The 13,916-nt window shown below is 42.4% G+C and overlaps 1 long non-coding RNA gene across 2 annotated transcripts in view; it reads right to left on the bottom strand.

Moving 5' to 3' along the window:
- Window positions 1-13,916, bottom strand: part of LOC147034568 (uncharacterized) — a 275,792-nt gene that overhangs the window by 24,213 nt on the left and 237,663 nt on the right. Inside the window, exon 1 of one of the 2 annotated variants that reach the window (XR_015059281.1) lies at window positions 3,099-4,792. The exons of the other annotated variant lie outside the window; for it this stretch is intronic. This is a non-coding gene — a long non-coding RNA (uncharacterized LOC147034568). Of the gene's footprint in view, window positions 1-3,098; window positions 4,793-13,916 lie in introns of those variants that run through there. 2 annotated transcript variants of the gene reach the window in all.

Genomic DNA, 13,916 nt, shown 5'->3' with positions numbered 1-13,916 from the left:
ACGCTTCAACAGTCACCCCTAAAATATTACTCATCGCAGGATGAAGACATCCCGCTCTGCCTATTTCATACCTTGATCTCGGGATGCTATTTATCCCATTGTTTTATTTAGTTACTCCGAATTATATTTGAAAAAGGTAAAGGCGGTACAGTGCACCGTCAATAAGACCAGGCAGCACTTGGAATACCTGTAATAACATCAATGGACTAATCGCTTTCCGTGATGTAATCATTTCTCAATGTGTTCAATTGCTATCATTTGCAAATGAGATTAAGTGTCTGTGGAAAAAGCAATGATGGAATTTAAATAAAGTGATTTGGTTTCACCATTAATGTACTGAATACATGCAATTCTTTACCATTGAAAGATGAGGCCAAAACCGATATAGTGTTATGAATCTGGAAACCATTCACATTCTCACATACAGTTGACCAAAAGTTTAGTTATTTCGTTAAGTATATGTGGAAAGTTAGAATCGCTATGTCTAACAGGAATTTCATGTGTGCACTGCGAGTTTCCTTCTAGTTGGTCTTCTAGGTTAAATTCCCCCTCACTCCTTCAGCGCCATTACGCATGTGTTCGAGGCCACGGATATAGCCGGGAGTGAGATCACCTCAGAGCCGACCCCGCCCCAGCCAGATGGAATGTTCCCCTCGTCCAATCGGGGCTGAGATAACCTCAGAGCCGACCCCGCCCCAGCCAGATGGAATGTTCCCCTCGTCCAATCGGGGCTGAGATCACCTCAGAGCTGACCCCGCCCCAGCCAGATGGAATGTTCGCCTCGTCCAATGAGGGGAGGACACCGATCACCCGACGCCCCCCGACCAATCCAGTGGAGAGTTACCTCAGAGCGGATCCCTCCACCCACCCGGGGAGAGGGATAAGAAAGGTGGCGAGCTGTCTCGGCGGGGTCAGAGGTCTTTTCTTTTTTGGGGTTTCTTGGTGGTTGGTGGTCATGTTCGTGCTCGTGGTGGTGGTGCTCGTGGCGGAGGTGTTTCGTGGTGCTCGTATCGTCGTTCGTGGCAGCCAGGATCGTGGGCTCGTTGGATTCTGGGTCGTGGGTTCGAGTACCACTGTGGTGGGTTGAAATCGGTAAAACCACACGAAGCGGCCGGGTACCCAGCCAGACTCTGACCCTCAGCTCGCCTTCCATCCCGAGCTGAAGGGCCGAATAAAGACCCACGAGCTCCATTTCTTTTTGGGTGTGTGTGTCTGTCTGTGGCCAGTCTGATAAGTAGAAATCGTTTTAGTGATTGCCATTGTACATTTGCCTGCATTCTTATTTGTGGTTAAGTCTGCTCTGTGTGTCCACCCCCCCCCTCTTATATTGCAAATAAATAACTGTGAAATGTTCCAGTTTGTTGTCTGTGCTTTCTTTCATTGACCCAGTATGGTTCGGGCTTGAGAATTAGGGAGGCCGATTGTACCGTAAATTGTCATTTGGGCCGGTGCAGCTTTGGTCATTTCTGCTCGGTTATGCCAGATCCGAGTCGGTAACAGCGACTCGGTTCGGACAAAGCCAGCCGAGGGTGTGGTTTCCCCGGTAGCTAGACCGCGCGGCTACTTAGCTAAAGTGGAATCACACAAAAAGACCCTCACCGCACGGTCGAAATATTGGCATCCATGGTCCATTAAGATTAAGCAACCCATCGACTTCAGAGTTATTTGGAGTGATGACCTTCAATTCCGGTGTTCGGTGGGAGACGGCCCAACTGCTCCATCTAGCGGTCGTCCTCGCCACTGAACCCCGGCACCACAACAATATAGCATATTTCAAAAAGTTGTGGATGGGTTATGACAAACTTGGTGAATGAGTGGGTTAGTTGACAACAACAAACCCATTAGATGTTGGTTAAGGTCCAGATGCAGATCTGGCCCATCCGCCTGCTGCTGGCACTCCGCCCACTCGCTCTTAACTCCGCCCTTCTCCACCCACATGCTGCTGACTCCGCCTTCTCCACTGCCTCGTCGCTGGCTCCACCCAACGTCCCTCCCTCACGCCTGACGGTCGCGCCCCTTCTCTGGATAGCGAAGTAGAAGACGATGCACGAACTTTCAAGGAGGGATCGTTCAACGGAGCATTCCCCCCAAAACATACTGTGTGGTGCGGTCAGTCAATCATGCAAGGTATTACGAGACGGTTAGCCTCATCTCCTTTCCTTTTTCTTCTCATTAACTCTTCAACGGGATGTGTGTGTGTGTGTGTGTGTGTGTGTGTGTGTGTGTGTGTGTGTGTGTGTGTGTGTGTGTGTGTGTGTGTGTGTGTGTGTGTGTGTGTGTGTGTGTGTGTGTGTGTGTGTGTGTGTGTGTGTGTGTGTGTGTGTGTGTGAGAGTGTGTGTGTCATGGCGCCTGTCCTCGCTTAAGTTAACATTGCAGAAGATATATCGGAATAGGTCTGCTCTGTGTCTGCTTTTGTAAGTTGCTTGTTTTATTGTCGCACCACACTTTTCTTTCTATCTCTACTTACACACAACAATAAACTCTATTAATTGTGCCACACATTTTCCTCGCCTGCCTGTAATAAATCCTAATGTAGAAATGTTCCCAGCTCGTTTTTGTCATTTCTTTCATTGATCCAGTATGGTCCGTATCCTCGCCGAGCCGGAACTTTATTCCCAACGATCCATTCCTTTTCGCCGGTACATCCTTGGCAGTGTCGCTCAGCTGCATCTGATCCCGTAAGGTGATCCGGTTCGGACAAGGCATACCAAGGGCATGTCCCCCGGTAATTAGGTCACGTGATTATTTTTAGGTAACCAATATTTGACGGAGAACCCTAAGTCACGTGGTTGAGTTATTGGCATTCACGGTCGGTTTTCGACCCGCCACGTCACGGAGTTATCTGAGTGCGACAGCCTGCGATTCCGGGGAGGCTGGTGGGAACCCAAAATAGCTTTCCTCCCTCGTGGTCTTCTCACCCAGACCCCGGCCCGCAACAATATAAATAGCTTAGCACTTTGGCTCTAAATGTAACCAAGAGGTCAACACAATTAACCTTTTCAAAGTCCATGAAATAATTTAAATTGATAGATTAACTTAAACTTTTCCATCACTGGGGATGGGTACTTTTGCTTGTTCAATATAATATTAACATTACCTGTAGTCCTGTGAGGCACATAGTAGATCACACTCTGAATCCCAGAGTTGAATGTTTCATTCTCCGTCATCATGCATAGATGGAATGGAGTGTTATCAGTGTGAAATAGCTTGTAACCAGACTTCACCTGTTCATGGCGATTGAAGAAAATTCATGAGAGCAATTGCGATGAGATCTTAGACAGCATAATTTCTTTGGATGATGAAATACATGTGTTTTGTTTTGTTTTTTTGTTATATTTCACATGTTCAACTGTGGTTTTCAAAACCCATTGCCTCAAGGTATAAAATTATTTTGAGTGACAACGATAGATGCATATCCTGACCTTTGGGTCATCTTCAAATGAATCCAGCTATGCCTAAATGCCAATGCCCATTATGCCATTGTGCTATTCGTCATGCAGTCGAGGCTAAATCATGCAACTTTGACTACTTTGGTAAAGAGCTGTCACAGATATTCAGAACCTTATCACACTCCAAAAATACTACATTACTGACAGCAATGTTTCCACCAGTTTAAGTGGTCTGAAAATAGATCCCTTCCCTTGCCCAATCATGATACATCACTTAAAGGAAAAAAAGCCACTCAAGAAGAGCTTAAACCAAAACTTGCATTTTGTTAGGGTTATCCAAAATGTCTCAAATGTTTTATTTGTCACTGTTCAGGTTTAGGCCATAATACCCTGGACTCAATTCAAAACACACATTTTCAATTGTGTGAGATCTGTCAGATATTCTACAGTGTATTTGACTCACCATGGAACTTTCGGTTCACTTTCTCTGGGTTGGATAAGGGACGTTCAAAAAATTATACCAACAAGATACTCACAATAGTCCAATAAATGCCAGCTATTAATTTTTTTCAACATTCAAGCACATATAATTGGGAAGAAAAATATTTCCTTATTTTAAAGTGATACTTATCATACTAAAATAAGGCAATTCTCTGTATATGTATCTATATGTATGTACATGTGCATGGATGTATTGTTGCGGGTTCAGTGTGGCTCAGACACTCTTCCCAACCTCTGACCCTGAAGCCAGCAAGCCACGGATAACTTTGCAGCCTGACAGGTTGCTGAGCAATCACGGATGCTGGTTGAGGAAACTAAACCTAACAGGGTCCCTGTGCCCAATTATTGTGTTACCTTACTTGTGGTTTATTTATACCCTCTGGGGAATCGCACTCTCAACATCCCACCTTTGTCGACTGATTATGTACGGCCAAGCGGAACCGGACGTGGGGTGTCAGCTATTCTAACATAGTCAATCAATGGGGCACAACTTCCCATCTATTTATTACACACGGTATGCCGAACCAATGGAGAAAGAGACAGTCAAACAGGTTTTAAACAGTTTACCAAACCATTCAAAGAAAGACATATTTACAGGCACAGTCATTTACAAGTATATAAACAATTAGCAGTGGTATGCAGAATTGCCTGGTGTATTTTTTGTGAGCCAAAACCACTTCCCTACACCCACAAAGGAATGGGTTTGGGGATAATTTAGCATTACCTTTCATTTACCTTCAAAGGCTAAGGCACTATAAAACAATTTTAAAATGGCCTGTCACAGTTGCCTCTCCAACTAACAATCCCATGAGATTTGTGGAAACCCCCATGGAATTGCAGCTGGATAGTGACCATGAGACCCGAAATCTAGAGATCACAAAATCAACTTTCCACATGGAGAAATATACTTTACTGTACTGTATAGGGTGGCTACAAAGTTCTGTTACTCCCATCACCCCCTCCCCTCCCTCCCCCTCTCACCCCTTCCCCAAATTATCATCTATCCTGGTACGTTTCGCATATATTGTTGTGGACTGGGGTTCAGCGGCGATAAACGACCACCAGGGGGAGCAGTAGGGTCGTCTCCACCAAACACCCCGGAATTTAGGTCATGACTCTCGGATAAGTCCGAAAGGTCACGGGTCCCTGAGCGGACCTTGGTCGCCAATATTTCGATGGCGTGGGGTAGGGTTAATTGCCTAACTTCAATATACCTAAGTACCGACGTCGTCAAATTACCGCGAAAGTCACACCCTCGACGGACTCTGTCGAACCGGGTCGCTCTCGCGACCTCGGTCCGGTGTAACCGAGTGGAATTACCAGAGTCCGTCGGTCCAAACAACAACTTACGGCAAACGGCCTCCCTAATTCTCAATACGCACCATGCTGGGTTAATGGTAGAAACGACAGGCAACGAAATGGAACATTTAACAGATATTTATTTACAATAGGGATAGAGACACAGAGCAGAGTTATCCGAATCAAAGAAATGCAATTTACGATGAAAAGAAAACACTTAAACAATTCTACCTAACAGACTGGTGCCACACACACACACACACACACACACACACACACACACACACACACACACACACACACACACACACACACACACACACACACACACACACACACACACACACACACAAACACACACACACACACACAAACACACACACACACACACACACACACAAAAGAAATGGACCCCGTGGGTCTTTATTCGGCCCCTCAGCCCAGAGGGAATGCGAGTTGGGGGAACAGAGCCTGGCCGGGTACTTTCCCGCCTCGTGTGGTCACACTGGACTCCAACCACCACGGTGGGACTCAAACCCACATCCCGAAATACACGTGCGCATGACCCTGGCTGCTCGGCCACCACTGCCACAAGGAGCCACCGCGAAGGACCACAGACCACGACCGAGACCAAGCCACCATGCCAGACCAGAAGCAATAGGCCACGATGACTGCAGTACACTGGTCCTGACAACCACTCTACTCTTCTTGCCAGGTCCGAGGGATTTCTTCCCCTCCCACTCACCTCCTGATTGGACGAGGGGTTGTCGGGCAATCAGTGGCCTCCCATCATTGGTCTGGCCGAACACTCCATCTGGCTAAGGTGGAGTCGGCCTGAGGTGATGAGCTTCCTGATTGGACAAGGGGTGGAGTCGGAGCTGAGGTGATGAGCGAAGAACGAAGGAGATTTTTTGGCGTTGTGCAGCTTCAAGATGTAAAAAAAACCTGACTATAAAAAACCCGCAGCACACACATGAAATTAACCCATTAGGCAGGACGTGGCCCTAACTATAAACACATACTTATCGAGATAACTGAGCTTCGGGGACTACTGTCTGTTTGTGTGCAAAAGGCTTCCAAATCCGTAACAATATATGTATGTTCATGTTAATGTTAATATATTTTTTTATGACAATAAAGTCTTATATATTCATAGTTTTTCATTTATACCTCTTATGTGTTTATTACATTCATTTATCAGGTTTTCTGGAGGGGGTAACGTAACTTTGTAAACAATCTCGATCTCGATCTTCTTTTCAGGACTGTATGATTGACACTTCACTGCTGCGTCTATTTTGATTGTGATGAAAAACGTTGTTTTACAACTATCTAACACGTCATAAAGCACCCCTTTACTACCCTTGTCGTAAATCACCCTTTCACAACCATTGATGATTAACATTGTTTTGAACGCACAACTCTTGTAAGTACCAGTACCAGATGTGTAAGGAATTCCCACTTAAAGTTTATGGAAAAATATAACAAGAAATACTGTCGTGTTTGAGTTAATAATACTTTCAGTTTTCAAAGCTTTATGATGATGGTTTTATATGCACTTATTTTCAATGGAGAAATCAAATAGGGAGGCCCATGTGCGGTTATTTTTCATATGCACTTACATTCAAGCATACGCTTATTATCCAGATTCTATTATATGTTATCGATCAATGTACTTGTTTTTATTTATTATCTTTTTCTCTTTGCTGATGATCCAACTATCATCTATTCCAATCCTAGTTACAACTCTTTCATCAATACTCTTAATAGTGAGCTCATTGATGTTTCATCCTGGTTTAAATCAAACAAACTAAATCAAAAATAAATCCCAATAGAACCAAGTGTATGTTCTTTAGCAAATCCACCAAACCTCTGTCTGACACTTTTTTTAATCTATATTGATAATGAACCCATTACTTTTGTTCATTCGACAAAATTTTTAGGTGTTACCTTGGATGACAAACTTAGCTGGACTAATCACATTTCATCAACTGCTTGGATTGTTTCTCGAAACACATAGTGTTGATGGAGCAATAAAGGCACAGTCTATGTGTTGATTTAAGTCTCCTAATAAACAAATTTTGATCTCCTATTATTGAAAGTTTCCTTTCTTACACATTTATTTGTTATTCACTCTTGTAACTCTTTGCCTTATTGTTATTTCATTTTTTAAAAATCTGCTTATATTTCATTTTCAATCTTATATTATTATTATTATTGTGAGTCTCAGTATTCTTCACCATTTTTCCTTAATTCTTTGTCATTCGGTTGTTTTGGTCGAATTTATTGTGTGTCATTTATATTGGTCGTCCATAGTCATATCAATACAAGCCTCAACTTCTCAATATGCCTCCACATTTGCCTCTGTATGTGTTATTTTGATTGTATCCTTCTGAGCTCACCAAGTTCCAGAAGTATTACTTTCATATATTTTTGTTTTACTGTACTTATATTGGCAACTATGGAAATAAATGTTTTTTTGAAATTAAAATTGATGTTTCTGGGTTAAGTTTGCCCCCGATCTATAAATATGGTGCCATTGAGGAAGAAGATGAAGATGAACCGCCAACTTCATCTGCTTCTGGAAGTGTGTTTTTTGTTTTTAAATGTCTGGTAATTGTTTTGTATTTATTTATACATATGTGTACTTGAATATAACTGTCATTAATCAAAAAGGCTTTGGCACTATAGCGATTTTTAAAAATCCAAATCAAATCAAACTTTTTTCAAAATATTTAAAAAATTTTTGCGTAAAACACTCCCTGACACTCAATGATGAACCTCTAACAGCTCTGAGAAAAAATGTGACACACACACTCAGGTAGACAGCCAAACGGCTCTCTTGTAGAATAGATTCAGTGACACAAGAACAGAACTTAACCCTTAGCACGTAAAGATCCCCTTAAACACTGTAACCTAAGACACAGGACAGGCGCACCTCACTCACACCAGGAAAAGTAGAGAGAAAGAGAGGGAAAGAAAGAAAGAAGTTTGAGACTTGGGTGTGGCCTCTCACTCATCCTATGCAAGCAGGTGGGTTTGTGTTGGTCCAAAGGTGGAGGGACAGGGAGGAAGAGAATGCCAGTGGTGTGTGGGGGCTGTGTCGGGAGGGTAGCAAGTATCTGTGGTTGGAGCCGCTGCACCCAAGGATCTACCACTTGCCCTTATAATCCTTTGGTTAGTGCAACTTGTCTCACCCTCATACAACTTGTACAGGCATTAACTTGTACAGGCAGTAACTCATACAGGTCGGCAGCAGGAAGGCAGTGATCCTCAGCATATCAGACAGCCCTGATAGGAAGACAGGCGGGAATGCAGGTTTGTCAGATGGCTCCGTTCGCTGGCATGTCTTGGCTTATATTGAGTTTGAAGCAAGGTGTGGCGAAGGCAGTTGTAGCACCCCCCCTACGCCCTCGTGCCATCTCCCCATTGGCTCTTCTTTACCGCAGTGTGACGCCGCGTTCTTGCTTGCCATTGAATGTGGAGCATGCATCTCAGCAGCACCTCAGAACCTGCCATCAGGAATCACAGCTTCGCTGTGTTTGCCACTGGGTGATGGTAGTGCCATGGAACTCACCATTGGAATTGCAGCACCAATGTCGGTTTTTCAGTGTGATTGTGGTGTCATTGTGGTTTTGTTGGTGGTGTGGTTTGCGCGGTCAGAAGGTGCAGGGGGGAAGGATGGGAAAAAACTGATTCGAAGGTATCGAGGATGGGAGGGATTGAAATTGGTCAAATGAAGAGGGGGGTTTCCAGGAAAGTATGGGGTTTGTGAGATTTGAGAGGGGATTGGTGAGGGATTGGGATGGATGAATGGATGAATGGGTGGATGGGATCACAAGAATGTGGGGAATCACAACATGGATGGAACCTTCTAACACTCACAATGGATTTTCTTCATCCCTGATATGAAGGAAAGGTAACCTGAGTAAATACGGTTACGAATGAGATATCTAATGAGGGAATCCCTTATGTGTTGAGTGTGATGCTCCAGGGTCTTTTTCCACAACAGTAGCAGTATTACTTCAGGAACCCAGAAGGTTTATTCAAGTGAAAAGCACCGGAACATGGGGTGATGGGGTCATCCGCCGACATCACAAAAATGCATTGCTGCCGGGTCTGACCCGTGGCTTTCCCCCTGAAAATCACTCAATTAGTGACACCATTACCGAAAAACCTAATTTCCTCAATATCTAGCAAACTATGCATGATAATATCACGAATAAGGTGTCCATACCTGTGTTTTCCTGGTCAATCATTACTGCATATTGCTAGAAAATGTATAGTTTACCACATAAATGCATGGTTCATCCACTAAATTAGCGACGCCATTCCCGAAACCTCACTATCTGAAAAACTGTGCGTGATACTATCACAAATAAGGTGTCTATACCGATATTTTCATGGTCAATCATTACCCTGACACTTGTGTTATTACTGGGAAATGTGTAGTTTACCATGTAAATGTGTAGCCCACCCGCTAATTAAGCGACGCTATTACCGAACAACGATATATGGAAAACTTGCAAATGTGCAGTTTATATAAATAACTTGATGTCCTCTTGGCATTACAAGTCTTCTCGATCACTTTCGTCACTCTGATCACTGTCCTCACTCCAAGCATTATCTGACTCTTCCTCATCTACTGAATTATCTTCCACGCCATCCCCATCATCCTCATGTGGGCCTGCGAGGGACTCTGGAACTGAACTTCCTGGATACCAGTCTGGTTCAAAGCAGCTTTGAGACAATTTCCATCCATAGTCTGTCAGAGTCACCTCACCAGTTGGATCTGTCTGATCAGCTCTCTTCCAGATTCTTGCCACATAGTGCACTCTTTTCATATGATTACCAAGTGTCTTAGCGCACGGGGGAAGAGAGGCACTGTTTATCTGAACTTTATTCTGGCAAGGGGCTCCTTTTCATCACCACCACCCATTCGCATGAACGCCTTGTATCTGGCTTCATTAATGTCAGAGGTTTTGAAGCCATACAGCACACAGAAAAAGGATGCAACAGCTTGGACGTCTACCTCCTCAGCTGTTAGAGATCGCAATGCCATCACATGAGCTGCATCTGACTCCATCCGCTGGAAGGGCTTCACTTTGCCCTTTCTGTAGAAACACGATGTGAAATCACAACCAGTCAAGGCATGAAGGCCGATTAGTGCATCAGTGATACCAGTCTGTTTCTTCTCAAGAATGTCAGATAGTTTAGTGACATCAATGTATCTGCGGTGGTTGCCAGATTCATAGTCCATGATGATGTTTATCCCTTCCAACCTTCCAGAAAGCCCAAGCAGAATGACGAAGACGTCTGTATCAGTGGACCTTACTAGAATGTTACCAGCGGAAATGTTTGCGTGAAAGACAATGAGTGTGTCAGCTTCTTCATGTTGACATTGGAGGTGATTCGGTTCCTCTATTTGCAGCACATCATCCTCGTTGTTCTTCATCTCCATGCACACACCACCATGTGAAGCACACAGTGTTTTTCTTCCAAGATTTGAACCATATTTATTATTGGAGCTTCTTCCATTCCTCCATTACAAACCAGGCAAACTCTTCCTTGAATGATCCACTTTGGAGTAACTCTGTGCCACTCTGTCACTGAGCCTGGTCAGGTCTAGTAATGATGAATGATTGAGGAGTAGTTGAATGATGCAGGTTTCGCTCGATATCTTTGATTGATGGTGACTGGTACTTGTTGAGCACTAAATGAATTTGCTCCCCACGATACAAACATACTTTTGCCAAAAGATCCTTTGCCATGGTTGCATATGTGGACCTGCTGTGCTGCAGCACGGTTTCATGGAGGATCATACCACCATCAATCACTGCGGCTGTTATTGGGGGAAGACTGTTGTCATCGAGAAACACTTCCTGTCTGCTTTCAAGTTTCTTTGTGAGAGATGCCTTGTCAGTCTTCAGGGCACGTTTCTTTTCTCCTCTTTCTTTGCAAATTATACAAACGGGGGTATCATTTGCCATGATATGTAAATAAAAAAAAGGGATAGAGACCAATGCATTATTTGCCACATTGTACCAAAAGACAGAGATGGTATGACTCCAGTAGGCAACTTTCAGGGTGAACTCAACATTTTCAAACACTAGTGTTGGCATTGTAATATTTCACCATAAAAACATGACACCTTATTTGTGATATTATCATGCAGTGTTTTTCAGATATTAATGAAAATGGATTTTTCTGCAATGGCATTGCGAACTGAGTGGGTGAACTAAACATTTACATGGTAAACTACACATTTTCTAGCAATAATGATTGACCATGAAATTGACTAGGAATGATTGACCATGAAAACATAGGTGTAGATACCTTATTCGTTATATTATCATGCATATTTTTCCAGATATTGAGCAAAATAGGTTTATCGGTAATGGCGTCACTAATTGAGTGATTTTTGGGGGGAAAGCCACGGGTCAGACCCGCAGCAATGCATTTTTGTGATGTCGGTGGATGACCCCATCAGCCCATGAGGTCAACCGTTCCGGCGCTTTTCACTTGAATAAACCTTCTGAGCTCCTGGACTATATGTATGTACTGTAATCTGATCATTATGGAATCAAAAACGCCTGGGCCAATCTTCACAAAATCTTACACACATACATGCTTGTGCGAGAGTCAGGTCAACCCAGGGTCATGTCATGGACACAAAGTAATTCTGCCTCACGCCTCCCCCCCCCACTCCCCCTCCCCTCTACCCACCTCCACCCACTCCCAAATGAGAATGGGGAGACTAATTGCAAGTTTTTCCTGTACACTGGCTCATTCACCCCCTCCAAAGTTTTCGCATTTTGATGCCACCTGAGCTTATTGCATGATGCTTTCAACTGGAACAGTAAAAAAAGTCTTCACAAACAACTCCAAAGTGATAAAGGTAAAAAACAAAAGTAAAAAAAAAGCAGATGAAATGTGAAGAAGTTAAATTAGCAGAGAAAATCAGATGATTCTCAGTTGCATAAGTATTGAAACTCTTTGCCTAATTAACCTTAAATCACTTTAGGAGTAAATAATTTGTATGAAAGATTACAAAGTAAGTGTAATAGGTTTCATAACGCTGGCCTCCACGGACAGGTGGAAAGAAATAAGCCATTACTGAAAAGGACACATCTAAAAGCTCGGATGGAGTTTGTAAAAAAGCATCTTAATGATGCTGCAGGTATGTGGAGAAAATTTTTTGGTCAGACGAGACAACAATTTAATTTTCTGGTCTAAATTCAAAGGTGCAAGCCTAACACTGCACATCACCCAGTCAACGCCATCCATACTGTCAAGCATGTGGTGGTGGCAGCATCATTTCATGGAGCTGCTTTTCATCAGCAGGGACTGGCAAGCTTGTCAGGATCGAAAGGACAATGTACGATGCAAAGTACAGGAGAATCCTTGATGAAAACCTGCTCGAGTCAGCCATGAATCTGAAACTGGATAGGAGATTCACATTTCAACAGGACAATGATCCAAAACACAAAGCTGAAACCACACCGGAGTGGTTGAATAAGAATAAAATAAATGTTCTTGAGTATCCCAGTCAAAGTCCTGACTGAACCCAATTTAACATTTATGGTGAGACTTGAAGATTGCAGTCCATCGACGATCCCCATCAAACTTGGCAGAACGAGAGCAATTTTAACAAGAATAATGGATAAAGATTTCACCGTCTCACTGTGCAAATCTGGGAGAGACCTACCCAAAAATACTCGTAGCAGTCATTGCTGCAAAAGGTTCTTCCACCAAAAACTGACCTCAAGGAAAGAATACTTTTACAACAAGTTAATTTTGATTTGTACATGTTTTTTTCCAGGTACTCCTGACATGTAACCTCCTTCAAGTATAACAGTCTTTAGGTTGATCTCTTCAATATGAATTAAAAAGTTAATTTGGAAAAAAAAATTCTGCAAAATTTATTTTTACAACCAGTGAATTTTGATTTGTACATGTTTTTTCCAGGTACTCCTGACATGTAACCTCCTTCAAGTATAACAGTGTTTAGGTTGATCGCTTCAATATGAATAAAAAGTTAATTTGGAAAAAAAAATTCTGCAAAATTTACTTTTGCAACCAGTGAATTTTGATTTGTACATGTTTTTTCCAGGTACTCCTGACATGTAACCTCCTTCAAGTATAACAGTGTTTAGGTTGATCTCTTCAATATGAATTAAAAAGTTAATTTGGAAAAAAAAATTCTGCAAAATTTATTTTTACAACCAGTGAATTTTGATTTGTACATGTTTTTTCCAGGTACTCCTGACATGTAACCTCCTTCAAGTATAACAGTGTTTAGGTTGATCGCTTCAATATGAATAAAAAGTTAATTTGGAAAAAAAAATTCTGCAAAATTTACTTTTACAACCAGTGAATTTTGATTTGTACATGTTTTTTTCCAGGTACTCCTGATATGTAACCTCCTTCAAGTATAACAGTGTTTAGGTTGATCTCTTCAATATGAATTAAAAAGTTAATTTGGAAAAAAAAAATTCTGCAAAATTTACTTTTACAACCAGTGAATTTTGATTTGTACATGTTTTTTCCAGGTACTCCTAACATGTAACCTCCTTCAAGTATAACAGTGTTTAGGTTGATCTCTTCAATATGAATTAAAAAGTTAATTTGGAAAAAAAAATTCTGCAAAATTTATTTTTACAACCAGTGAATTTTGATTTGTACATGTTTTTTCCAGGTACTCCTGACATGTAACCTCCTTCAAGTAT

Source organism: Eptatretus burgeri, chromosome 1 (assembly GCF_056783735.1).
Source record: "Eptatretus burgeri isolate ZD-2024b chromosome 1, Ebu_testis_v1, whole genome shotgun sequence".
Lineage (NCBI taxonomy): Eukaryota > Metazoa > Chordata > Myxini > Myxiniformes > Myxinidae > Eptatretus > Eptatretus burgeri.
The sequence above is the reverse complement of the archived record's forward strand: the minus strand, read 5'-3'. Positions and strand labels throughout refer to the sequence as shown.